This window comes from Humulus lupulus, chromosome 6 (assembly GCF_963169125.1).
Source record: "Humulus lupulus chromosome 6, drHumLupu1.1, whole genome shotgun sequence".
In the NCBI taxonomy this organism is placed as follows: domain Eukaryota; kingdom Viridiplantae; phylum Streptophyta; class Magnoliopsida; order Rosales; family Cannabaceae; genus Humulus; species Humulus lupulus.
In genome coordinates this window covers 117,327,831-117,354,998 of record NC_084798.1, presented here as the reverse complement: position 1 = coordinate 117,354,998, position 27,168 = coordinate 117,327,831, and positions in this window count along the sequence as shown.

The following is a 27,168-nucleotide window of genomic DNA, read 5'->3' as shown; positions in this document are numbered from 1 at the left end:
TCCAACTTATTCATAATATAGTTGGTTGTGAACCCAAAGAAAGGAGTGGGTGATTCAAGTATGATGCTTTTTTGAGTACCCTCATCAATGACAACCCCATGTATTTCTGCTTCATGCATCACGTTGATAATGCTCGTGACATGTTCACGCATAGAAACACATTTCTTCATCTTAGTATTCATGTAGGTTCTAGTAGACTCATGTCTACTTTGATCAAATTGCTGCACAAACATGGCATGCATAGACTCCATGATTTCAAAAGCAGTCTCCATGGGTTCATGCTTTGTTCTCATAACATCATTCATGCTCGCATCCATGTAAAACTTGGCCTTGTTGTTGGATTGAACCGAAGCATCATATTTGTCCCGAACATTTTTCGGGGCAGTGGTAAAGGGCTCTTCAAGACATTCCTCAGTGAGAACAAAATTATGTTCTCACAAATCAACATAAGATTTAGATTTGATTTCCCCCTTATAAAATTACCACCATTAAATTTTTCAAGAGAAAGTAAAGCAGTAATCGGATTGCCCATATTTGACATTACTGAAAGAAATAAAAATTACAAAATATTTTAATTTGAAAAATAATTATCAACAACTTTTTGGAAATTAAACATGAAGCATGAATGCAACAATTGAAACACATAAACTTAACATTTACTATTCCACGATAAAACTATCCAACAATTAAAGTGTCGCCTTAGGGTCAGTCAAGTTAATTTTAGACAGTCTATAGGACGTTCTTATCTTTATAATTTAAAACTCAAAATAACTTATATTTTCTCTTTTAAAAATAAAGTACTGCTTGTTTGGTCAAGAAACAATCATCCACTACAAAAGTTTAATTATATCTTTCTGAGTGTAACCTATTATTTTAGAATTTATGACTTAACTTAGAGAGCGCTACCTTACAGTAGGTCAAACCTAAAATACATCACTCTTTCCTATTTTCATAAGAAGTCAACATTGATATTAATATGACTAGAAACCTTCCTTAGGGGGATGGAAACAAAGCTGCCTCGAGGCCCTAATCATATTTCACGGTGTTGTACTAATAATGGACACCATAAGTCACATTGCAATGTCAACCTTCTCTCACTGAATATTTTAGAATGTATGTGTTTATTAAACTAATCAATTAATTCTAAATTAATTATTAGTTCATTTACAACCCTATGAATTTAATTAATTATAAAATTGTACAATTATAGAAGAGCTTTTTTCTATAATTAAAGTGATCTAGAATAATTACCCATTACAATCATCAAAGTTTACTAAAATACCTTTTAAATAAAGTTGGTTATCCTAAAAGGCCATCTTAACTATTGCCTTTATTATGGTGTGATTTACCAAGTTTTAAATAGATTAAGAGTTAGTAGTTTACATGCAATTGGTTTCACTAAAAAAAATCACATAAACATATAGGACAATCCTAACTAATCATATTTCTACATACAAGATGCATGATTAATTAAAACTGTGTAGGGTTTCGTGTATGGCATGTAATGGACTAATGCATGATCATGTTATCAATCAACATTAAGTAACATTTATTTAAATAAATACAATAAATAAGTAAATAAACAATAAATGATGAATCGAGTAGCTATTGGGTATTTCTAAATTTACAAACTTTGAAAAAATAGAAATAAAAAATAACAAAGTGGGCTTCTAGTCGATTACAAAAAACTCTAATCTGCCTCTTCTTCTCGTAGGCCCATCTTCATAATCTTTAGGAATTTAGTAGGCCATTATTTAATAAGAAATTAATTTATTTAATTAAAACTACTTTTTAACTAAATAACCCTTTATTATCTTTTTAATTTAGTTGAACTTAGATGATTAAAAGAATCAAATTCAATTAATTATTCAAACTTAAGAACTTTAAAATCTTAACCAACTAAATGATATTTTATTTTTCTAATAAAAATACAATAAGATAATTAATTTTTTTGATTCAAATAATTTAAAAAATAAATTAAATAAAAGATAATTAGCTAAATTGTAGGGATCTTTGTTGAGCACATAGCTTGGTGCTCAAGCTAGGGCCGACAGCTGGGGCGGGTGCACACCACAAGGGTGCGACACGCGGGGGCTGGGCATGGGACGCTGGGCGCTGGGCACAGCTAGTGAACATAGGGCTCGGGTCATGTGCCCTTAGTGGTACATGGCTCGGGTCCTTTTATTTTCTCCTTGTGACAAAAATTTTTACAACAGCATTTCGCAAATAAAATTACAAAAATTCCTATGCCCTAAAATGGCTTACACAAGATCTAAGAAAAAATAAAATTCAATTCATAACCCAATAGTACCATATAATTAACGACTCATCATTCAACCACACATGTAACGCCCTGGATAGCCAAGACCGCTACACTGTGTGTTTATAAAGTGCCAGACTTTCTAATCAAGTCATTTAAATAAAATCGTGTTATTGAAACTATAAAGGAACTAGGGTTAAAAGCGTTTTGGTCTCAAAAGCCACATTTTCATTAATAAGCATCATCTGTTACATGGGATCCCAAAAATATTAAGTTCAAAGACCGTTTACAAAAGACACAAGGTTTATGTACAACAACCGGCCATACTAAGGCAAAACGAGCAGTTGGGTGATCCCTGTCCTGGTCCACTCCTCGACCGTGGCGGTCGAACCGCTGGCTATGTACATTCCACCTTGAAGCTCTCCACCTCAGGCTTGGTCCAGCTTGCCCTTGCCTTTACCTGCACCACGTAGCACCTGTGAGCCAAGGCCCAGCAAGAAAACACAACAACAACAGAGCATAAACAATTAGCAGACAAGACAACATCTTACATTGCATCACATAAACTCAGTCATATCATCAATCATTTTAATCAAGTAATCCACATACTAAGCATATCAATTCATAACATAAACAGTTCACAAATGATAACTAGGGCTAGCGCCCTCAGGCTGCTCCCTCCGTCATCCCGTTGTCCTTGGCTACCAGTGGCCAATCCGCGCTCTGCACGCTAAAACCATGTACGGCACTCTTAGACCGCTTTTACATGTCCCATGGTGTAATACCAACATTGACACGATACAACTCTCGGGAGCACTTAGTCCCGTCACAATCATACAACCGGGTGCAGTTTTCTTACCTTTCAGTTTACTAGTTTCTGATGCCACGAAGCTGCGAGCACGGTCCTCTACCCCAAGCCTCTCCAAAGACCTAGTCACAATGCAAATGAAACATCCTTTGTCACTAATAAATCCAAAACTACTTCCCGGAACCAATCCCACACTCTCGGAATCCCCCAAATCCCTAAAACAATGCACCGAAGACATCCCCCAAACCCCCGGAGCAAAGGCCAAAACTACTTCCCGGAACCAATCCCACACTCTCGGAATCCCCCAAATCCCTAAAACAATGCACCGAAGACATCCCCCAAACCCCCGGAGCAAAGGCTCAAAATTGAAAAATCCCATGCTCTGAATTTGGCATAGCGTCGCGGCGCTGCCCTATAGGGCCGTGGCGCCCAGCAAGTTAGAGCCGCGGTGCCCAGCAAGTCAGAGTGCTTGCTCTGCCCAGAAACAGCCTCGCGCCGCGGCGCCCAAGAACAGGGCCGCGGTGCTCCTTCGCGAACCCAGATTTCTGGGTTTTCCCTTACGTTTTTCCCAAACCCAAATCACACCAAACCATCCCAAATTCATACCTAAGCCCCAAAACCAATTTAAAACCCCACATAGACCATTTAACAACCTATAAACATTATAATCTAGCTCAATTACACAACCACCCACAGAATTCATACTTAAATTTCAGATTCAAACCCTTGAACCAAAGCTTGAGAAAAGTGCAAACCAGTCCCTTTAGATTCTTAAACCATAACAGCTACGAAAATTAAACATGATACACTCTTACCTCAGTCAAGAACCCAGCTTGAATTCTCCTCAACTCTAGCTTTAAATCACCTTCTCTTTTGATTATTCCAACTCTGAGTTCATGCAAAACCAGCCACTAACTTGTTTCAATTCATGCTTATCCTCTAAAAACTAGACTTGAAACTTAAACAAATCATAGATAAATCCTTACCTTTGAGTAATCTTGGCCTACGCTTGATTTGATTACTTCAAACCCCTTGATTCTCCTTCCAAGACTCAAATTCAGCTTCATTCTTCTACCTTTCTTTTACTCCATTTCTAGGTCTAAAAAATTCAGCATAAATCAATTTCCCAAAGTGTTATACGTGATTATATTTTCCTTCAGCTGAAACTCATCTAAACCACTGCCAAAAGACCACCTTATTCCTCCACTAATACCCCTTCCTAACTAAACCTCAAGGGCACACTTGTCCTTTTACTAACATTACAATTCTACCACTTCTCCAACAAAACCTGTTACTCTCTATGGTTACTAACAGTTACACAAGTTACCAAATCACCAGTTACCATTATCTAGCTTTCTAGGACCGTCTCAGCTCGTGCATCACATTGATATCACCACACCCACGTGGTACAAATCACATAGCATAATTATCACATAACATAATACACATAGTCATATAACATGCTTTAAATCATAGTCATGCATCTTAATCATTAAAATCACACATATTTTCCCATTATGCCCTCCAGGCACACTAATCAAGGCCCTTAAGCCTAATTAGTGAATTTGGGTCGTTACAACACATTCATTAAACAATATCATCAATTCAATATACATATCATCATACATATAAAAAAATACAAGAAACCCACAACATTTAATGTATACATATATGTAGACTGCTCTAGTACAAATTGTTGGTATTAATTTAGAAAATCAGGGACGCACGAAATAAGAACAGAAGAATACCTCTTGTTGCCTATCTAGAATCCTTGAGTCTTTTCGTATTATCAAACGATCTTTCTATCCATTTGAAGACTCACACCAAAGTCTTCCAAGTCGTTCCTCTAACACAGAAGGACATGTGTGGGCAAGTGAGATTTAAATATTTGATTTTAGACTCTCCAGATGTTCTCAACTCATGAGATCTAGAGAGTTTTGAGAAGAAAAGGCTTAGAGAGTTTTTCAGGCATAGAAAAAATTATCAACTTATGCGTCTGATAATGATCGTTTCTTTTTAATTTAATTCAAAATAGATTAGTTAAATACATTTAATTTTATTGTTTATTTTAATAAAATTAAAACCAATAATTAAACAAGTAATTAAATAAACAAATAACATTTGAATTCAAATAATTCAAATTCAAATCACAGAGACTTGTGGCAGTGTTGTGTGGCGCCACTCACTATGCATGCACAGTGAGTGGCGTGTAGCACACTCCACTACCATAATTTCTCTCATTTGTTTGTTTAATTAAAATTAAGATAATATATTTATTCAAAAATAAATATCACTTAATTCAAAATTAACTGTATCTTAAATTATCAAATTTGGATAAAATTATCTTATACTAAGATAATATTAAACTCTCTATAATATTAATCCATAGAGTAATTAATGTTAATTTCAACTAATATAAAGTTTTTCAAATAAAAACTAATTAGTCAAATAATTAATTAATTACACATAATTATCACTTAGCCTTGGTGTTGTACCCTAAAAATATGAGCTCAATTTTTTTGCTTGGGGTATAGCTGACACGTAATAAATAAAGGTTGCAAGACTTTGGAGATGTTTCGTTAAATCCAAACCAAACAACAGCTCGAGGTTGTGTCACTGAGTCTAGGACAGCCCAGGATCCTTCAGATCATTTGAAATGCTGATGACAGAGATCGTAGTGTCCAGATCGCCATCATCAAGCCAGAGCATTATCTAAGTCAAGCCATCTTGGTCCAGTCATATCCAGTTCAAGAGTGGAATCTAGCTCGAGGTGGTGCAAAGATGCGCATATGGAAGAATCCCTACAGACTTGGATTCCCAACATGTGCAATAAGTGTGTATGATCATTGTATACATTTATTGGTCAATGTAAATGGCAATATGATTAATTAGGATATTTACGTATCCGTTCATTTGGAAAGTTACCCAATTCTGTATGTGGAACGCCCCACGTCACTATGGCTGCTTCCTGGAATGACGACTAGCCCTACAAACCAACACGAGTCTTTCCAGCGTGCTTTGTCCTCACTCACACGCTTCCTAGGAAAACTTCCCAGGAGGTCACCCATCTTGAGATTGTTGGGGTTTTATGCCCTAATTAAAACCCAAATTCTTTGTAATCTCATTTTATTATCAATAAAAGAATAGAAATCATTTTTTGACTTGGTCAATCACTTTGCTCACATGTTTTATTTTCATGATTATTTGTTTAATATAAACTTCTATTAAATCCCGAGCATATAGCCAATCTTATTTATAGTGACGTAATCACAGTGGAATATAAATATGATTATATGTTCAAAAATAAGTTAGTCCTAAGATTAGTCAGTGCACCAGATTTACACTAACTTGCCAATCTACGATATGATCTACTTACACATTACAGTGTCATGTTCTTTCCAGAACATTAGCAAAGTAGATAAGATCAGATGTATTTGTTACATCGGACAGGACCGATATTGACAGTTGATAAGATAAGTAAACATACCGTTATTATCTATTCTAGTCATATCATATAGTTGACCATAGGTCAATTCAATCTCAAATCTGAGTGGTTAGTATTCTAACTGATTGTATTATTTGAGTTCTTTGACTTGTTCGTTACCAGCTTACCCTACGGACTAGCCCATACTTACATCTTGGGAACTCGGTAGTATAATTGAGTGGGAGTGTTAATCATAGATATGAACATCTATAGCTTCTGATGAAGAAGTGAAACGATGGTTTCCTTTTAGTTTGGTTCAAGGTGATAAATGATAGAGATCTCATTTCAATAATTAAATTAGTTTACTGAAATATCATTTACAAGGAACTAAGTGTTTTAAGGATAAAATACAATGAGGGGTAAAACGGTATTTTAGTCCTATCCCATTGTAGACCGTCTTTAGAGGATTGAGTGACAATTATGGTTGTAACAATGGATAATTAATAGCGTATCTATATTTGTTATAGAGCGTTCTATGAATTCAAGAGTGCAATTCCAAGTCTATAGTGGAGTCACGAGGAATTAATAAGTTAGTAAATTTATTTGTTAGATTTATGATAACTTATTGGAGCTTGATTTCATAGGCCCATGGTCCCCATTGTACCTTGGATAAAATCATCTAGATAGTCTCAATTAATTGATTTAATTATCAATTAGAATTATCAAAGTTGACCAGGTCAATTTTGGATAGTTTCACAGAGTTGTGTAATTTTGAGAAGAAAAGAGAAATTATGGCAGATTTATTAATTAAGATAAATTGGTATCTAAATTAATAAATAAATTTAAATCAAGGTTAAAATTATAAATAATTAATTTGATAAAGGATTTAAATAATTATTTAATTAATTAAATCAATAGAAAATAATACAGGCCTTGATTTTAAGTCCAATGGGCTTATAATCAAATGGGAAATTTCACGGGCCTATAGCCCATGATAATTTCGACCTAGGGCTTCAAAATGGCTGTTATTTTATTGATTTTTTAATTAAATTAAATGGCCTAATTGAGTCTATAAAAGGAGTGCTTAGAGAGAAGATTTCAGAGACGGCAGATAAGTCACAAGTCAGATTTTCTGATAGTTTTATATTCTCTCTAAACACAAGTCCTTTTCTAAGCCACTTTGTTATTTTCTCTTCTTCTCTCTATATCTATCTCATGTGTTGAGAATTGCCCACACTAGTCTAGGTGGTTCTAAGGATACATTGGAAGATCGTGAAGAAAATAGAAGATCGGTTTAGTTTCTTGATAATACTCTGCGACAGAAAAGATACAAGAGTTAGAGAAACTGAAGGAAGGACTCTTAATTCCGCTGCGTATACTGTAAGTATTTTATTATTTGTTTCTCTTTGAATTCAATTTTAGAAACATGTTTTAGGCTATCTCGTATTAATTTGTTTAATATTAGATATACATGAAAATAAATAAAGATCTTGTATAAGCTTTTTCCAACAGAGATTACTCTAGGTCAAGCACGCTTAACTTTGGAGTTCTCAAGTAATGGGCTACCAAAAAGAAGATGCATCTTGTTGGCATAGGTAGTACCCATCAATAAATTTAAGTCATCTTCAACTGTGTAGACCCATACCTACACAGTCTTAGAATCATCACACTTGACCTTCCCCAGGCGGTGTGGGATTCTTTCCCCTTACGGATCACAGGATTCTGACTGTCACAGTATGTTACCATTTATTGTATGGTTACCCAGTATTATCCATGACAATTCCCTATAAATATAAGGGGAAGTGGACTGAAATCTTGTATGCCGAAACTATGCTGAAATTCTCATAAACAATCTCTTCAAGAGTTCCTAAACAAGAATAAGAGTGACTCGTGGACTTAATTAATTTTAACCACTTAACCACGTTGGAATTTCGGAGTCTACATTTACAGTTTATTAACAAGCTTAATCTCTCTAATGAGATTTCTTAATCCCCTATTGGTGAAAAACCGCATCAACATATTGGTGCTTTCATTGAGAGCAGATTAGGCTTGAAATCTGTTTGCGAATATTCGACACAACATTCAACTTGGTGGTAACTCGTTCTATGCATGACAATGAATCAGAGGAGACCTTGTGATCACAGAGATTACCACGCAGCGGACCCAGCTAGAGATGGCACCTCTGTGCAGCATCATCCTGAAAAACAATACATAAACCAAGACGATACTAAAAGTTCAGCTTTGCGCCATCCGAGTCCAAATACTGGATATTTGACTGCCATTGAAATGGAGAGTTCCCATCTAAGGATCCACTTCTCCTAGGCTAATAGGCGAATAGACGAGATAATGGCTTGATTACCTCTGCCTACAACCGACAAGAATGTCAGGAGGCAAAGTGGGTCCCACCGATCTCGGTCTCACAGGAACATCAACCCAACGTGAGTTGTTTTGTTAGAATGGAAACCCCAAGCTCTATGCCTTCTAAACGGACTCCTAGAAAAGCCCACCTGCTAATAATCACAGGAATGAACAAGGGACTCACACTCACAGAAATCAACCCAGTCAGACAAGGTGAGCTAAGACCGCATCGAGAAGCGCAGAGACCCCTATAAATTCACCAACACCTCAACCCGCACCTCATGTGTAAAGAAACGAATCCATGTTGCCACCAACTTGAGAAATCAGAGTAGCCAATGGGCAAGCTAACCTGGTGCATCATGATGGGAGATGACTTGCTAATAAGGCACCCTCCACGCATATATGTCATCTCACACCTCCTCACGAACTTAGGAATGTTTCAATTTGTAGGAATGACAGAATAAATTTCATACCCGTAGAAGAAACATATTACCAATGATCACGCAGGAACAATCAAGTTCCATGACCTCATCCGCGAGCAGTAAGCTTCATGAATGGTAGCTATTGGATGGAGAGCCATTCTGGGGACAGAACTGGGAGTGTACACAACATGCACGCACTCCCAAAGACATGAGAGTGACTTGAGAAATCAGTTGAGCTCGGTCCAAAGCTTCTGTTCCTGTAACGACCCAAAATTTGCTAATAGAGCTTAGTGCCTTGGTTAGCATGCCACGAGGGCATAATTGGATATATGTATGTTAAATTGGTTAAATGTGTGATTATGTAGCATGCATGATTAATATGATTAAATGAATATATTATATGCATGTTTATGATTATTAACTATGCATGTGGGCCCTCTAATGGTCACAAGGGCATACTTGTAATTCTGTCTTGGTAAGGGCATAATTGGATATATGTATGTTAAATTGGTTAAATGTGTGATTATGTAGCATGCATGATTAATATGATTATATGAATATATTATATGCATGTTTATGATTATTAACTATGCATGTGGGCCCTCTAATGGTCACAAGGGCATACTTGTAATTCTGTCTTGGGAAGGGCATAAATGTGATTTTATGTGATAAATGGTTGAGACCATATTATTATGTGGATATATTTGCAGTACATGGCTCGAGGCGATCCTAGTGAGCGAATTAGCAAAATAGTCACAGTGGGGTTTAATACCCAGCTCAAGTTGAGCCTAGGGGTATTTTGAGAATGTAAAGAATATTTTGGGGGGTTTATTGAGTAATGAGAAAGTATTTGGTAATTAATTAGATGTGACGGGGTTAATTGGTTATCATTAGGAACACTTGAGGTGTTAGCGGGAATTTGGGAAAAGACTATTCTACCCTTAGAAATCATGAGAAGGTTGAATTAACTTAAGGGCAAAAATGTCTTTTTAGGGGTTAAGAGATATACTCAGAGGTGTAGGAAGTAATCAGAAACTCTAGGAAAACTTCTCAAAATCATCCTTTCTCTCCCATTCATGTTATCACTCTCACTCTCCCTTGAGAACCCAAGTGAGCTTGAAGACATAGAAGGAGACAAACTGAAAATTTTGCTTAGCTTCAGCTGGATATTACAAACGGTTCGTAGAAGGGTTCTCGAAGATTGCTTCACCGATGACAGAATTGACATGGAAGAATCTGAAGTTTGCCTGGTCAGATAAGTGTGAGAATAGCTTCCAGGAATCGAAGCGATGGTTGATTACTGCTCCGGTGTTAAGTCTTCCTTCGGAGGGAGGGAAGTTTGTGATATATTGTGACACATCGAGATTGGAATTGGGATGTGTGTTGATGCAGAGTGAGAAGGTTATTGCTTATGCGTTACGACAACTGAAGGAGTATGAGCAGTGGTATCCTACCCATGATCTGTTAGGAGTATGTCCTAAAAGCATGTAAAGACATTTGTTTTTCTGTGAATAAATAAATACAATGGTTTATTATTATTGTTATATTTAGATTGTTAAATTATTGTTTGAATAATTTTGTAAATATCAGAAAAATTCCATATTCATTATTGAGGATGTGATCTTGTATTAGTACAAGAGAATTAAGATCACATGAATGAATAAAAATAGTCAACAACAACAAATTAAAGTTATGGAATTCTTTAATTGGAGTTGTAAGTACGGTTTACTGAGTATCATAATGATACAAATAATCTAGATTCAGATTATAGATGTGGTAAGACATCTCGATAAAGGTGCTTTATATAATATGATTATATATGACATGGACCGATATGAATTAAAGTCTTTATCCAAAAACCATTTAACAATAAAGACTTGTAATTTGTATCATAACTGATGATCATTTATAGATCAACCTAAATCCTGAGTGTTCATGAACTCTTGTTCATGTTTATTAAATATTTTGATTCATTCGTTAAGGTCTCTTCAAAGAATGAGGCTAATGACTTTTGTTTTGGAGATTTAATATCATAGATGGCTGGGAACATGTATCAACAATACAGAATCTAATCTTTCCTAATGGATCGTATATTAGTTCTCTTAAGGGTTAATTTTGGAACTGAATGATTTTGAGCTCAAATCTATAATTAGATTATAGATTAATTATTCACTAGTGAATTAATGGTACTTAAGGAATAAGAAGTAAATTAGAAATATAAAATGGTAATTCTTCCATTCTAATTTATGAACTAATTAATTAGAGGGTTGAACTATTGTAAGATGGTTATATCAATGGACGACTTAAGAAAAGATTTCTGTAAAAGTATATCTATAACATAAAGAGTGCAATTCTGAATTTATAGTGGAGTAATATCAGAATTAATAAATTAACTATTATAATTAAATAGTTTAATTATTTAGTTTATTTATTGGAGCTTAATGTTATAGGTCCATGGTCCCCGGAATGGCTCAAACAATCACTGGCAAAGGTAAATACAAAAATGGGCAAAAAGGACTTATGTGATAAGTAAAATATTTTTCTATGTATCAAACATAATTATTGTTTGATTATGTGTAATTAATTAATTATTTGATTTGACAAAAATATAATTAATTTTGAATTAATTTATTTTTGGGGTTTTTGGTATTTAAATAACAATAAAAATTGGGAAAAATCACATGCCATCATTGGCATGTGATACACGTGTAGCACAGTGCACAGTCACTGTGCTACACGCATAAGAGACTGTAATCAGTTTCTAGGTTCCACAATTTTAATTATTTAAATATTAAATAAATAATGAGATATTGTCATTTGATTAAAATATTATTATTTAAACAAAAATCTGATAACTGATTAGTTATTTTCAAATTGTTTAAAATAACTAAGATTTTATTTTAATATATGGGATATAATAAATATAGGATATCAGTTTTTTAGAACGTAACTTTTCAAGGATAGAAAAATATCTAGAAATCTCTCTCAGAAAAAGAGAACAGTGACACAAACAAAAGTCACTATTCTTCACAAAACCTAGGTCCAAACTTTATCAGATCTCATGTGTTGAGAACATCTGATAAATAGTTTTTTGCCTATTGTTTGTATAGCGAGCCCACACTCGTTCTTTGTGTGCTGAGAACATTTTGGAAGATCTTGGTGTGAGATCTCAAGGATTTAGCCATACAAAAAGATAGCAGCAAGGAAGGACTTGAGGTAATTTTTCTATTCTTGTCTTTGATTCAATATATATATGCATGTGAAGAAGTAGATCTAGAAATCTTATGGGATTAAACTAACAATTTGATTGTTGTTCCGCTGCGTATAATCTCTTATTTGATTAATAAAAACCAACATGATCTAGAGTTGGCAGCGGTGGTATTCACACTGAAAGTTTGGCGACATGACCTGTATGGGAAGAATTGCAAAAAATACACCGACCATAAGAGCTTGCAGTATTTCTTCACCCAGAAGGATTGGAATATGAGGCAGAGGCGTTGGCTAGAGTTGATGAAGGACTATAATTGTGATATCCTTTACCACCCAGGGAAAGCCAATGTGGTGGTAGATGCATTGAGTCGGAGGTGCCCAGGGCAGTTATTTAGCTCTGTGCATATATCAAAAGAGTTGGCCTAGGAGATGGCTAGAGTAAGGATGGAGTTGGTGGTGGGTCGGTTGGCCAATATCACTTTGCAATCGACCCTTTTGGATAGGGTAAGAGAGGGTCAGATGATTGATACACATTTGCAAGAGGTTAGAGGGAATGTCCTAGCTAGAGTGGCTAAGGACTATTCCATTTCAGAGACTGGTTTGCTACGGTTTAAGGGTCAAATTTGTGTCCCGAAAGATTTGGGTATTAGACGAGAGATAAAAGATGAATCCCATACTACACCATACTTACTCCATCTAGGCACCACGAAGATGTATCAGGATCTACGGATGTTGTATTGGTGGCCTAGGATGAAGAGGGATATAGTGGAGTACGTGGCCAAGTGTTTAACTTGTCAACAGGTGAAGGCTGAGAATTAGTGACCAGTGGGGTTGCTACAACCTTTGGGTATTCCCGAATGGAAGTGGGAGGACATTACTATGGATTTTGTGGGACGTTTACCCAGGACAGTGGTGTTACATGACTCGGTGTGGGTGATAGTAGACAGATACACCAAGTCAGCTCACTTTCTACCAGTGAGGATGATTTATACTGTGGATCAGTATGCAGAGTTGTATGTGAGGGAGATTGTACGTTTACATGGGGTTCCCAAGTCTATATTATCATATTGGGATCCCATATTTACCTCCAAGTTTTGGGGTGGTTTGCAGGAGGCCATGGGGACTCGGCTAAAGTTCAGTATGGCCTTTCATCCTTCGACTGATGGACAATTTGAGAGGATGATTCAGGTATTGGAAGACATGCTTAGGGCGTGTGTATTGGACTTTGAGGGGTCTTGGAGTAAGTATCTCCCGTTGATTAAGTTTTCATACAACGATAGTTGTCAATCAACAATTGGAGTAGCTCCATACGAGATGTTATATGGAAGAATATGTAGATCGCCCATTCATTGGGATGAGATGAGTGAGAGGAAGTATTTGGGACCAAAGATGGTACAGAAGATTAATGAGGCTATCGAGAAGATTCGAGCTCGAATGCTCACTTCACAGAGCAGACAAAAAAGCTACGCTAATCCTAAGCGTAAGGATGTGGAGTTCCAGGTAGGAGACCACGTGTTTCTATGAGTCTCACCACTGCGAGGGGTGAGAAGGTTTGGGAAAAGGGGCAAGCTAAGCCCTAGATTCATAGGACCTTTTGAGATCTTGGAGAGGATCAGGTAGGTGGCCTACAGATTGGTGATGGGAATTGTGCCCTGAAAGCATTTGTAATAGACATTGTTTTAAGAGATAAAGAAATAAATTGAATTTGTTATGCATATATTTATGGACTATATTATTATGTGATAATATTATGTAAATATCAGAAAAATTCCTAAGTTCATATATGTGATCTCAAACACATATTGGTACGGGAGGATTGTGTTTGAGATAAATGAACTTGAATAGTTCACAGTAAAATAAAGTTATGGAATCTTTAGATTAATTACAACAAGTGCGGTCCACTACTATTATGAATACATGTGATCTAGATCTGAATTACTAGTGTAGTAGGAAACTTTAGTGGAGGTGCTTTATATATTAGAGAATATATAGAACTGGACCAGATATGTTTATTAATACTTGGTTAAATACCGTTTTGAAGTATTAATTAAATATATCAACTGATGATCATATACAAATAGATCTTAATCCTGAAGTTACTATGAACTCATGTTTATGTTATATGAGTTCCTTGATTCACTCGTTTGGGTCTGTTAGAAAGATCAGGCTAGAAACTTTAGTTTTGGGAACTCATTAATGTAAATGGCTGGGGACATAGTATACAGACATGGAATCTATACCTTCTTGTAAGAGATTGAATAATGGTTCTCTTAAGGGTTGACTTTTGGGACTGAAAAGTTATTGAGCTCAAATTCATAATTTAGTTATGAATTAACCTTCACTAGTAAAGTCATTGGTACTTAAGGAAACAAGATACAATTAAAATGGTAATTTTATTCCCGATTAATTATGAACCATTATTAGAGGGATAATTTGTATACAATGATTATATCAATAGACGCTTTATTTGATAAAGTACTCAGTAAATGAAATGTCTATAATTACAAGAGTGCAGTCTCATATATATAGTGGGGTAATCATGAGATTAATTGTAGAGTCCAAGAACTTTACTTAGCTATGATAGATAGTAGTATTATAGTATTATCTTTGTAACTGTGGATTTTTGGTTCAGACCGGGAATTATTTGGACACTCATAGTAGTACTTATAGATTTTCTAAGTTTAACCTATAGTTTAAGAATATTGATGTTAACCTAAGGTTTGATTAATATGACTATATTAAGGATAATATGTATTATACTATAAGGTTTAGATAAGAACCAATAGGATTTTAAGCACATGTTATGTATGGGTGATTAAGGATTAAGTATTTTGAGGATTAAATTTAATAAGGGGTAAAGTTTGAATGCTATAAGGTCAGTCAGCAGCTTTGAATACGCTGAGGGCTTAGTCAAGGCTATTTACCCCATTCAAATTTAGCTAAAAATGTGTAATTTCGTGTTTAAATAATCAGCGTGTGCCGATATATCGCAGCTATAGGGGGCGATATATCGCAGCACGTAGATACGGAAAACACGAGACGATGCATGACAGCCTCGGGCATACTGGCCCAGGCGATATATCGCCTACAGGGGGCGATATATCGCCTCCTTCAGTATATTTTGAAACATTTTGAAATCGTTTTCCATTCAACCTCTTGATAAGTCCAGCATCTTTTTGAACGAGTCTTCAGCCTCTGCTGAACAATAATTCAAATTATTTTCACCTAAAAAGCTATTATTTTTATTCAAGTAAAATTAAGATCCTTTCATTCCTAAACTCTATAAATAGGACCTAGTACCCAGCCATTATTCATCTTTTTCTCTAAGTTCAGAGGCTGCAAGTGCTAAGTGAGTGTGAGAGTGTAAACACCTGGGTTGGGGAATCATAAGCTTATCAAACACTTTGGGAAGTAAGGTTTTATAGTATTTCGGTTTGAGGTGTAGATTGGTCTTACAAGTCTTCAAGGTAACCCAAAACTCTAGTTCAATTCTGTACTTTTCTTTCAAGTTCTCATAGTCTTCTACTCAGCCTCTAACCTTAATTTTTATTTTGGTTAGGAAATCTAAGTTCTTGAGCAAAAAGGTTTTGGTAAGTATGTTTCTCAAAGGTTTAGTCCTTCCATTCCTTTCATTTCTTTTTCTTCAAATCTACTCACCCTGTTATATATGGTTTTAGGAGTGTTCCAAAAGTCTCAACTCTGTCCTCATATCCCGGTAACTTTGGTAAGGAAAATAGGATAGAATCTATATGTTATATGCTTATGTTATCTTATGTTTTATGCTATGAAATATGTTATAAAATATGTTATGAAATATGTATGATAGGCTTGGGCATATGACCCATTTGACTAACAAGCCCCAAATAGATTATGGGCATATGACCTACTTAGCTAGTAGGACCCCACTAATCTAATGGGCATATGACTTGATTAGTCTATGGGACCCCAAGTAATAATGGCCATTATAGTATGTGCATGATATAAGTGTTATGTTAAGTTTTTATGTTTCTTGTGAAATTTATGTATATGAACTATGTGGTAGATTTTCCTTGCTGGGCATTAGGCTCATTCCTTTTTGTTTATATGTGCAGGAAAGTAGCTATAGAGGCGGTAAGGTTCATGGATGCTTGGGGTTTGTGTATCGGTGGTGAATGGATTCAAGGAGTCGAGAGTTCGATTTTCGATGATGTAGTCTTGTTTTATGGTTTTATATGTATTTTTCCGCACTTGCTATGTAACTCCTTTTATTTTAAATTATGTTTTGTTTTTAAGACAATGGGATCCCATATCCTACTTGATATTTTATGAAAGTAACTCTTATTTCTACAATTTTCTAATAAATTTATGGTATTTTCGCAAATGTAAGTTTTATCAAGGATTTGTATGTATAGTTTTGTTAATGGTCCAAAAGTCTAGAGTAGGTGGGTCATTACATTAATAAATTAAGATTATTTAATTAAAGAGTTTAATTAATAATCTCAAATTTATTGGAGGTTGGAATTATAGGATCATAAGTCCCCACAACGGCTCTATCAACACTATTCACGGCAACAGTTGATATAAAGGGAAAAATTGTTGAAAGACATATTTAAGAAGAAATTTGTTCTTTGAGCCAAATATGCAATTATGTGATAATAGTGATTAATTAATTAATTACAAATTAGTTGTAATTAACAAAATTAATTCATACTTAATTATTTTATAATTTTTTAAATTATATTAAATAATTAAATTAATTTTCGAAATTATATTAAATAATTAATTATAAATTTGGAGATTATAATAAATTAAATATTTAATTTCAAAATTATTTTTGGTTTTAATTAATTGGTAGAGTTAATTAAATATCTTTATTTGAGTGGGAGATAATAATCTGATAAGTTCAAATTAGATTTGAATTTAAAAGATTGATATTTATTCAAATAATTAATTATATTTAATAATTAGTTAAAAAGATATTTAATTCAAATTTGAATTAGTTATCAGGTTGTTAGATTTTTATCTGACAAAGTAGTATGAATAACTAATTAAATAAAAATAGAAAAATCAAATATCCCTAAAATATAGGGTGTTACACGACCACACACAGTCCATGGACTGTGTGTGGTGTGTACTGCATAATTTTTAGGGATAGATTTTTCACTTTTATTTATTTAATTAATTAATTAATAGAAAACTCAAAAAATAGTTTTTGGATATTTTCATTAATAAGATAATTAATTAAAAGATAAATTGTAAATTGGTTACACATATATTTTTTAAATTTAAATATTTTCTATTTAAGTTAGACTTATCAGAAAATAGAAAGACAATTATTCACTCTGTGAAAAAGAACGATACTTTTCTATCTCTCCCTGAAAAGATACAAATCAATTTCAGGCCTTATTCTGTTGATCTCGTGTGTTGAGTACATCAAGTAGAATCAGAAATTAACCATCCTTTATTCTCTAAGTTCCCACACACTTCTTGAGGTGTAGAAGATCTTGGTGTGAGTACCTGGGAGCAGCTTGGATAGGAAGTTCGTTCAAATTACGAAAAGATAGCAAGAACACTTGATAGGCATCAAGAGGTATGTTTTCTATTTACTTGCTTATGATTAATGTGTGTATATTACTGGATCCGCATATTTAAAGGTAGTTTAAATATGTTACAAAATTTTTGTTGTACACTGGGCCAACCCACCACCATTCCGCTGCGTATTAGGAAACTCGTTCCTAACAATTGTCACTGCCACCATCGCTATTAGGGGTTCATGACGTATTTCACTTTTCTATGCTTCAGAAGTACGTCTCTGATATGACTCATGTATTGAAGTATGAGGACTTGGAGTTGCAGGCATATTTGTCATATGAGGAGCGACCAGTTCAGGTCCTAGACAGGAAAGACAAGGTTCTACGTAACAAGATGATTCCTCTAGTCAAAGTTTTGTGGAGGAATAGCAAGTTCGAGGAAGCGACCTGGGAGCTTGAGTGAGCTATGCGAGATCAACAGCCCGAGTTATTCAGTTAAATTTTGAGGACGAAATTCTCAGTTGAAAGGGATAGTTGTAACGACCCAAAATTTGCTAATAGGGCTTAGTGTCTTGGTTAGCGTGTCAGGAGTGCATAATTGAATATATGTATGTTTAATTGGTTAAATGTGTGATTATGTGGCATGCATGATTAATAAGATTATATGAATATATTATATGTATGTTTATGATAATTAACTATGCATGTGGGCCCTCTATTGTTCATAAGGGCATACTTGTAATTTTGGCCCGTTAAGGGCATAAATGCGATTATATGTGATAAATGGTTGAGACCACATTATTATGTGGATACATTTGCAGTACATGACTCGAGGTGATCCTAGTGAGCAGATTAGCGAAATAGTCACAGCAGTGTTTAATAGCTAGCTCGGGGTGAGCCCAGGGGTATTTCGAGAGCTTGGAGAATATTTTAGGATTTATTGAGTAATGAGAAAGTATTTGGTAATTAATAAGATGTGATGTGGTTAATTGATTAAAATTAGGAACACTTGAGGTGTTAGCAGGAATTTGGGAAAAGACTATTCTACCCTTAGAAATCATTAGAAGGCTTAATTAACTTAAGGGCAAAAATGTCTTTTTAGGGGTTATGAGATATACTCAGAGGTGTAGGAAGTAATTAGAAATTCTAGGAAAAGTTCTCAACCTCATCCTTTCTCTCCCACTCACATTCTCACTCTCACTCATCCTTGAGAACCCAAGTGAGCTTGAAGACATAGAAGGAGACAAGCTGAAAATTTTGCTGAGCTTCAGCTAGAAAACTTTGGAATTTAAGCTCTGGAATTGAAGGTTTGAAGCTGATGGTTTAGCAGCCATTGAGGTAAGAATTTTGTTGGATTTCTATTAAAATTATGGGTGTTATGATCAATTGGTTTGGGTCCTTTAGTGGTGAATTATTGTCGACTGAATTGGTGGTTTCAGTAGAGTTTTCTAGGATATATTATGCTTAAGATACTTGGCTAAGGATCCTAGACTCGTTGCTAGGCTTGGTTTGGGTCTGGGAATGTGTTTGGGGTTGAATTAGTAGGAGTTAGCTAGGGAAAAATTCTGAGGAAAGTTGGTTTTTCTGGGTTTAGGGGCTCAGGTCGCGGCCCTATTCTTCAGGTGCAGCGGCCAACATGAGTTTTGAGGTTGGGAGCCTCTATTCGCCAAGCGCGTGCGCGACTCGGGGAGGGCAGGCCCGTGTCCGCCAACAGGGGGATTTCATCTTTGTTTGAACATATAATCATATTTATATTCCACTATGATTACGTCACTATAAATACGATTAGCTATATGCTTGGGATTTAATAGAAGTTTATATTAAACAAATAATCATGAAAATAAAACATGTGAGCAAAGTGATTGGCCAAGTCAAAAAATGATTTCTATTCTTTTATTTATTATAAAATGAGATTACAAAGAATTTGAGTTTTAATTAGGGCATAAAACCCCAACAATAACCATAAACAAATTCATTAATTTCATTAAAAGAGGAGTTTACTCTACTTTCTCTAACTCTTTAAAAAAAACACAATTTACTACCATCTTCTCTGCTGTCACTAACTTCTTCGGCATCACCTACAAGATCGTGATAGTCTTCTTTGGCAATGATCTAGGTTCTTCTTCTGCAATAATTGTTTTCATATATGTTTTTTTTTCTTTTAGATTAATTTTTTTTACAAATTTGTCTAAATAACCAGTTACCATCACGATCTCAAATCGCTATTTTTCTTCTTATTTGTCTTCTTCTTCTTCTTCTTGGTTTTTTCAGATCTATATGTTTTTTTTTTCTTCAGATTTTTGGTTCAAATATAAAAATATATATTTTCAGATCTCACTAATTAACTAGTTACCATCACGTTCATTTTCTTTTTTCGTAATCTATTTTTTTTTTCACACCTGGTTAAGTAACCAGTTTCCATCACAATCAGATTTTTTTCCCCCGGATTTTAAGTAATCAGTTACTATCATGATTTGTTTAGGTCAAGTGACATATGTTTTATTTAAGATTTATATTTGATTGTTATTAGTGTAACATATATATTTTGATAGTGGTTGTTGAGATTGAAAATTTGTTGTGGTATTTTTAAAAATGCGATCTTCCTTCTTTTGCGGCTTCGACTCCCTTCTTTGATTGGAATCTTTAATCTGCGAAGTGAATAAAGCATCGGGGGTTACCTGTAAGAAAACTCTTTGATGCTTAAGTCCGATAATTATTTTTTCAAGAAGAGTAACGATAGAAAATCTTGGTTGCCTTCGCTGTATACAGTGTTGGCTATTTATAGCGATGAAGAGGGGAGCTATGAAACGGATTGAGGAATTTTATTGGTTGCGGAGTAACCAACTTTTTCTCCTTTTGTCCTCTGCTCCCCTTAAGTAATTAAAGCAAAATTGTCAATCTTTATATCGCTTCCGCCAGAAGATCTTACCTTTCTTCTTTGCAGAAGCAAATTTTATTAATATGTTCAATTTTCTAGTTACTTAAACACGTCGTATTGACCTATCTTCTTAAGGAAACGGTCAATCAGGTCGCGCAATGGATTTAGGCCCAATCTTATATGGTATAATCGGTCTCAAGCCCAAGCGACATTTTTTGGGTTCTAACAATTGCCCCTCGACCCTTATCCGTTCGTTCCGCTAATGCAGATGTTGGCCAATCACAATGAACAATCATTCTAAAAGTGCCCATGGTCTAATCATGCCACAAGCATTTATTGCTTGTAATCATGGACTATTCAGTTTATGTGGTCACATCCCACATTCCCAAGAATCGAGGAGCAATAGATAGCGCCCACGACTGTTAGCGCTTTGGCTTCCTTCCCCATTTGAATGTGAGAAAATAAAAAAGTTGTTTCTTTCTCTCTCTTTCACATTCATCCATCTCTTTCTGATCAAACGCCTTCTTAGTATTCTTTGTCCCAAGTCTTCCTTTTTGAAAACTCACCTCTTTTCATCCTCAAGGTTTGGAAATCATGGCGCACAGATCATCTTCAGAACCTAATGTAAAGATAAACTATCACATGACTCTCGATCACCTGCTCGCCAATAATGATATTCCTGAGAATGTCACAATTCGTAAGCTTACTGAGAGTGAGCTGCGCAACTGGCAACATAAAGATGACGTCAAACCAAATGAAATCAAGCTTAGTTCCAAGCATATTTAATATCTCTGCTTCCCTCTTCTTGCAATCCTTGTTCAAATTGTTTCTTGCTCCAAGGCGCATATTTGGCAATTTGTTCTGAACGTCGTGTAGATGATAGTTGGGGCGCGCATTCCGGGTGCTATGCAAGGTCTTTCAGTCAGTACAAGGGACATTTATGTCGCCTTTACCAAGTCTAACAACAAATCTTCTGAGAACTGGTCATGGAAGACATTCTACTTGTCTCCTCAGAAGGACAGGTATATTTTCATCGACTACGATAGTTCCAACAAGAATTGGGACGAATTTATCTATGCGGTCGACGGGGAATGGTATCCCAAATTCCTGCCTCAAAAGGTATTCCCTCTTGCAAGAACTTTTATGACTGGTAAGAATCTGATTTTGAAATCGTATTTTATTATTTCATTTGTTTTTAGCAAAACTGAACTCTATAATAGATAGTGAGCTCTATTTTGAAATTGTATTTTCTATTTGTCTTAGTTCTTAGAACCTTACTATTGTGCCTATTTTATTGCAATTCCATATTGTTTATGGCCGACTATAAAATCAGTGACGCTAGAGAAAACCTCTTGATGGACAGAGGTTTCTTCCACGAGTCTAAAGATTTGGCTATCAGTATTTGGACAGTCTACAATCCATATTGTATGCAGATTATGTATCACTTGTGTTTTACGATGAATACGGACCCCAATGCCACCGCAATTTGGGCAATGTGGGGTTATTGGAAGGAAAAGGGTGACCTCAATGCGTGTAGAGAAACAATGAAGAGGTTTGCTTCTCAACCTCTTACATCTTATGTCCTCTCCCTTTCTGATGAAGAGATCGAGAGGGCAATCTCGAAAATTCAAACAGCACATGAGAAGCATTGTTCTGCCTCGAAGGCCAGAAGCAGAAGAGTGTCTTATGTTGAGATTCCCAAAGTTGCACTTAATATCAGTGCTCAGCATATTCGTTCCGTGATTTTATGAGTTGCTACTTTGAGATCATCCCAACCAATCGCGCCCCAATGAACCATGGGTTCATCTGATCCTCAGAAGAAGAGGAAAACTCCTCATGTTGGTTCTGATGATGACTCGGATGATGAGGTTGTTTTGGCGTCCCAGTTTAAGTTTTCAAGGAGAGAATCTACCAGTCCGTTGGTAACTAAATCTCTTGGCACAAGCTCGAGTCTTGCACCTCGTACATTGTCTAGTTTTGTAACTGCATCCGCTCGCCAAGGAGAGTGTGTTATGATTAATGCCCTAAAAGTATGTAAAGACATTTTATTGATTTAAATAAAAGTATAATTTTATTATATTTGAATGTTATAAAAATTGTTTGAATTAATTATATAATAATATCAAGAAAATTCTTTATTCATTCATGAGAATATGATTGTATTAGTACGAGAGAATTAAGATCATATATAATGAATAAAATAGTTAGTAACATATTAAAGTAAGGAATCTTTAGTGAATGGTTACTAGTACGGTTTATTAAGCATATGTGGATCTAGATTCGGATTACTGATGTGGATAGACATCTTAGCAAATGTGTTGTATATAATAGAGATTATATATGACAGGACCAATGAGAATTAATTATCTTTATAAACTTACCATTTGACATAAAGATTTAATTCTTATCATAATAGATGATCATTTGTAGATCAGTCTAAATCATCAGTATTCATGAAATCCTGTTTATGTTTATTGGATCTTTTGATTCACTCGTTAAGGTTTCTTAGTATAATGAAGCTAATGACTTTTGTTTTTGAGATTCAATATCATGAATGGTTGGGAACATGAATTACAATAATAGAATCCATACTTTCCTAACGAATCGAATATTGGTTCCCTTAAGGGTTAATTATGGAACTTAATAGTTATTGAGCTCAAATCTATAATTTGATTGTAGATAAATTATTCGCTAGTGAATTAATGGTACTTAAGTATCAAGAGGTAATGGTAAAACGTTAATCTTAACCAGCTTTAATTAACGAACTAATAAATGGAGGACATAACTACATTTATTGATTATATCAATGGACTACAAGGGAAAACTCTGTAAATATAATTCTATAAATACTTAGAGTGCAATTCCATATTTAAAATAGAGTGATCGTGGAATTAATAAATAAGATTATTAGATTAAAGAGTTTAATTAATAATTTGGTTTATTGAAGCTTCGTATTATAGGTCCATGGTCCCTAGATCACCTTTGCCCTAAATTATCAAGGGTAAGGTTGTCAAAAGAAATATTTGTAGAGAGAATGACTTAATTGGAAAGGAATTAATTTTCCAGGGCAAGAAAATAATTATGTGATGAATTAATTATTTAACTATATAGTTTTTATTTTGAAAATTATATGTTAAAATAAATATTAATCATGTTTGGATTAATATAAAGAGAGATTAATAATTATCTTATTTATAGTAAAATATTTATTTATTTAAAACTAATATTTTAAGTTGAAGTTAATTTTGAATTAACTGGTATTTATTTTGGGATAAATATATTGTCTTAAATATTAATTACACAAACAAATAACAAAATTAGGGAAAACCCTAATGTGGCTCGCGCCACTCACTATATTGCACAGTGAGTGGCGCCACACATGGATATTTCTTACCCTGTGATTTGAATTTTGAATTTCAAATAATTGGTTTATTAATTATTCTTTTTAAATATGATTTAAATTAAATAATTAAATCGGTTATAACTGATTAGTTTTATTTTAAATAAAATAAAGATGAATTAAATTAGTTAATTATCTTTATAAACCTGAAAAGAAGCGATACTTTTCAAGTAAGTTGTTTTTTCCAAAGTTTTGACTGTCGAACTCTCTCTCATAAAAGAAATCGATAGATTTTTCTATACCAGAAACTCTATTCACAACATCCTCTCTCTATCAAACTTCACTAGATCTCATGTGTTGAGTACATATAGTGAGTTCTAAATCAAAATTTTGAACCCTACGTGCCATCATACATCCTTGTGTGTTTGAGGATTGATCTAGAAGATCAAGGTTTGAGCTTTTAGAATAAGGATAGGAAGATCGTTGATTTATACAAAAATATTTGTGGACTCTTAATAGGCTACAAGAGGTGAACTATATTCTATTTTTGTGTGATTTAATAGATCTATATATGTATGATCCTAACTGCATTAATAAAAAATTTAAAGAACACATTCTACTGTGAAATCTGATTTTCATATTTAATACCAAGAGAACGGCCCAGATGCATCATCCCGGTTACTGCCCCAGTTTTGGGGGAGTCAAATGCCCCTCAAGTATCTTCGACCATTCATGGTTCCATGGGGGCACCTCATAGTTTGGTTCCCGCGCATTCTTCTGCAGTTGAATCCCCAAGTGTGGTGTCTTCTCCAGCTTCATCATGCCCGGTTGTACAGGTTTTGGCAACTAATGTCGCTGTCCCTTCAGTGCCTTCAGCTATAATTTCTATTTCTGCTATTTCAGTTGGTGCCCCTATTTCACGGGGTTGCCACTCTGTGAGTCTTGGCGTGGCCAAGAGAAATTCGGCTTCTTTAAAGAAGAGTTGATTCCTGAATATTCTTTTTTGCTAGTGTGGAGGAGTCTTCAGAAGAGACAGATATAGTTAACTGTTCCAAAGGTGGAGGCTCGCAAGTAAGTTCTGTGATTGGAATTTCTTCTACTCCATCTCCCCCATTGCTCCCCATTTCCTCCAATTTTGACTCCCCAACAGAGTTTGTAAACCAGCTGGGTTCGACTATGGTAAACACCCCTATCTTCCTACCAAGTGAGCTGGACGATGATGACGAAGGAAGTGTTGACGTGTTAGTGGCTTCAATTGAGCCTGAGAGGCAAGGTATTTGTGTGAACATCGTTGTCTCAATTGTGCCAAGTGGCTCAAATGTGAGTTCCTCATCGAGGATAACATCTATGTGCAGCATTGTGATGGCCATTCCTCTTTTGCCCCATGCAAAAGAGAAAAACATCATGGAGGAAGCACCAATTACATCTACTAAGCCTCAGGAAGTGATTATGGTCGATGCCCCTCCTGCCTCTAATGTTGAAAGAAGAGTGGAGGCAGTTGCAGTCAGCAGAGGCGCTAGTGTGATGACAGGTACTGCTGGAGAGGAGGATATACTGCAAGCAGCTATTGTGAAATTCCCAAATGAGCTGGTTGCACGCATGGATGACCTTCGCAAGGCAAAGGAAGCAATGCATGAGCTTCTGACACTGTTAAGTTTCCATACACTTAGAGTGTAATTTCCCTGAATTATATAAAGCTAATTGTCGTTTATATAAATTTTTAGGGTTAATATTATGTGAATGTGATAATCAACAGAGGATAACATTAGACTGTGACAGAGGGCTAGTTGAAAAGGAATGCAGAGCTGGAAGCTCAATTGGTGGAGGTATGTCAAGCTTTGGAGCGAGAAAGATAATTAAGAATAAAGAACGAGAAAATAGTTAAGGAGATGTTACAGGAGGCCGATGGCCATGCGGCGGAGTTGGTCAATGCAGCGATGGAGAAGAAGAAGGCTAAAGAGGATAAGTTGGCAGTGCAGTGGAAGTTGGATTCAACTGAGGAATTATTGAAGATGTTGTAGGGGAAGATTGAGGAAGCGGATAAGCTTTGTGTTACTGTGATCACGGAGAAGGACACGGTGACTCTGGTCGTGAGGGATTTGCGAGAAAAACTGAAGGTCGCGGAAGGACGGGTGAACGATCTTTTGCAAAGTATAAACAAGTCCACGTGGAAAAACTCGAGAGCATATACGTGACCGAGAGATTACAGAAAAAGTCAATATCTAAATCGGGGAGGTAGACTTGGCCAAGTATTTAGATGCCATTCTAAATGGTGACAAGCAGTCGCTAGTGAAGAGGAAAGATATGCTAGTGCACTATTGTGAGTCTTATTGTACTTGGCGATTACGATTTGGATCAATATTTATGGGACTTGGGTGATATATCTTTCAATTATCATGCGAAGCATCTAGAGGCTTTGCGTGCCAATGATGATAGGTTGGGCTTTTTGTACCGAGTCGATGGATCCCCAGCGGAAGAGTTTACTCCTCCTACGAAATTTGTTGATCCAGCAGACTCGAAGGGGAAGTGGGTGGTACAAATTGTGGTGAATGTTGCGGCGGAGAGCATTTTGCCAATCACGGAGGACCCTGTTAACCTGCCCAAGGGAGTTTCTACAACAGACGCCAGAGGCGACTGCTCATTATCTTCATGGGTTTGCAATGCAGAAGGTGCCCGCTCGTCATAAGACATGATTTTTGTTGAGTAGATAGCTAATTTGTACAAACAATATGGGTCTGCGGTCCAATTTTTGGGCTTTCAAGTTTTTTTTTAATACTGATGATTTCGAGAATGCCTAGTATTTTGATTTGATCTTTCAATTTTACGTTCTATAGTGCATGATCAAAGGCCTTATGCGCATAGATATTCTAGGGTTCCATATAGATGATGGGAACGCTTGCCCAGTTAAGCTCCCTATTCTCCTCTTTTTTCTTTATGTACAACATTCTTTGAAAATGA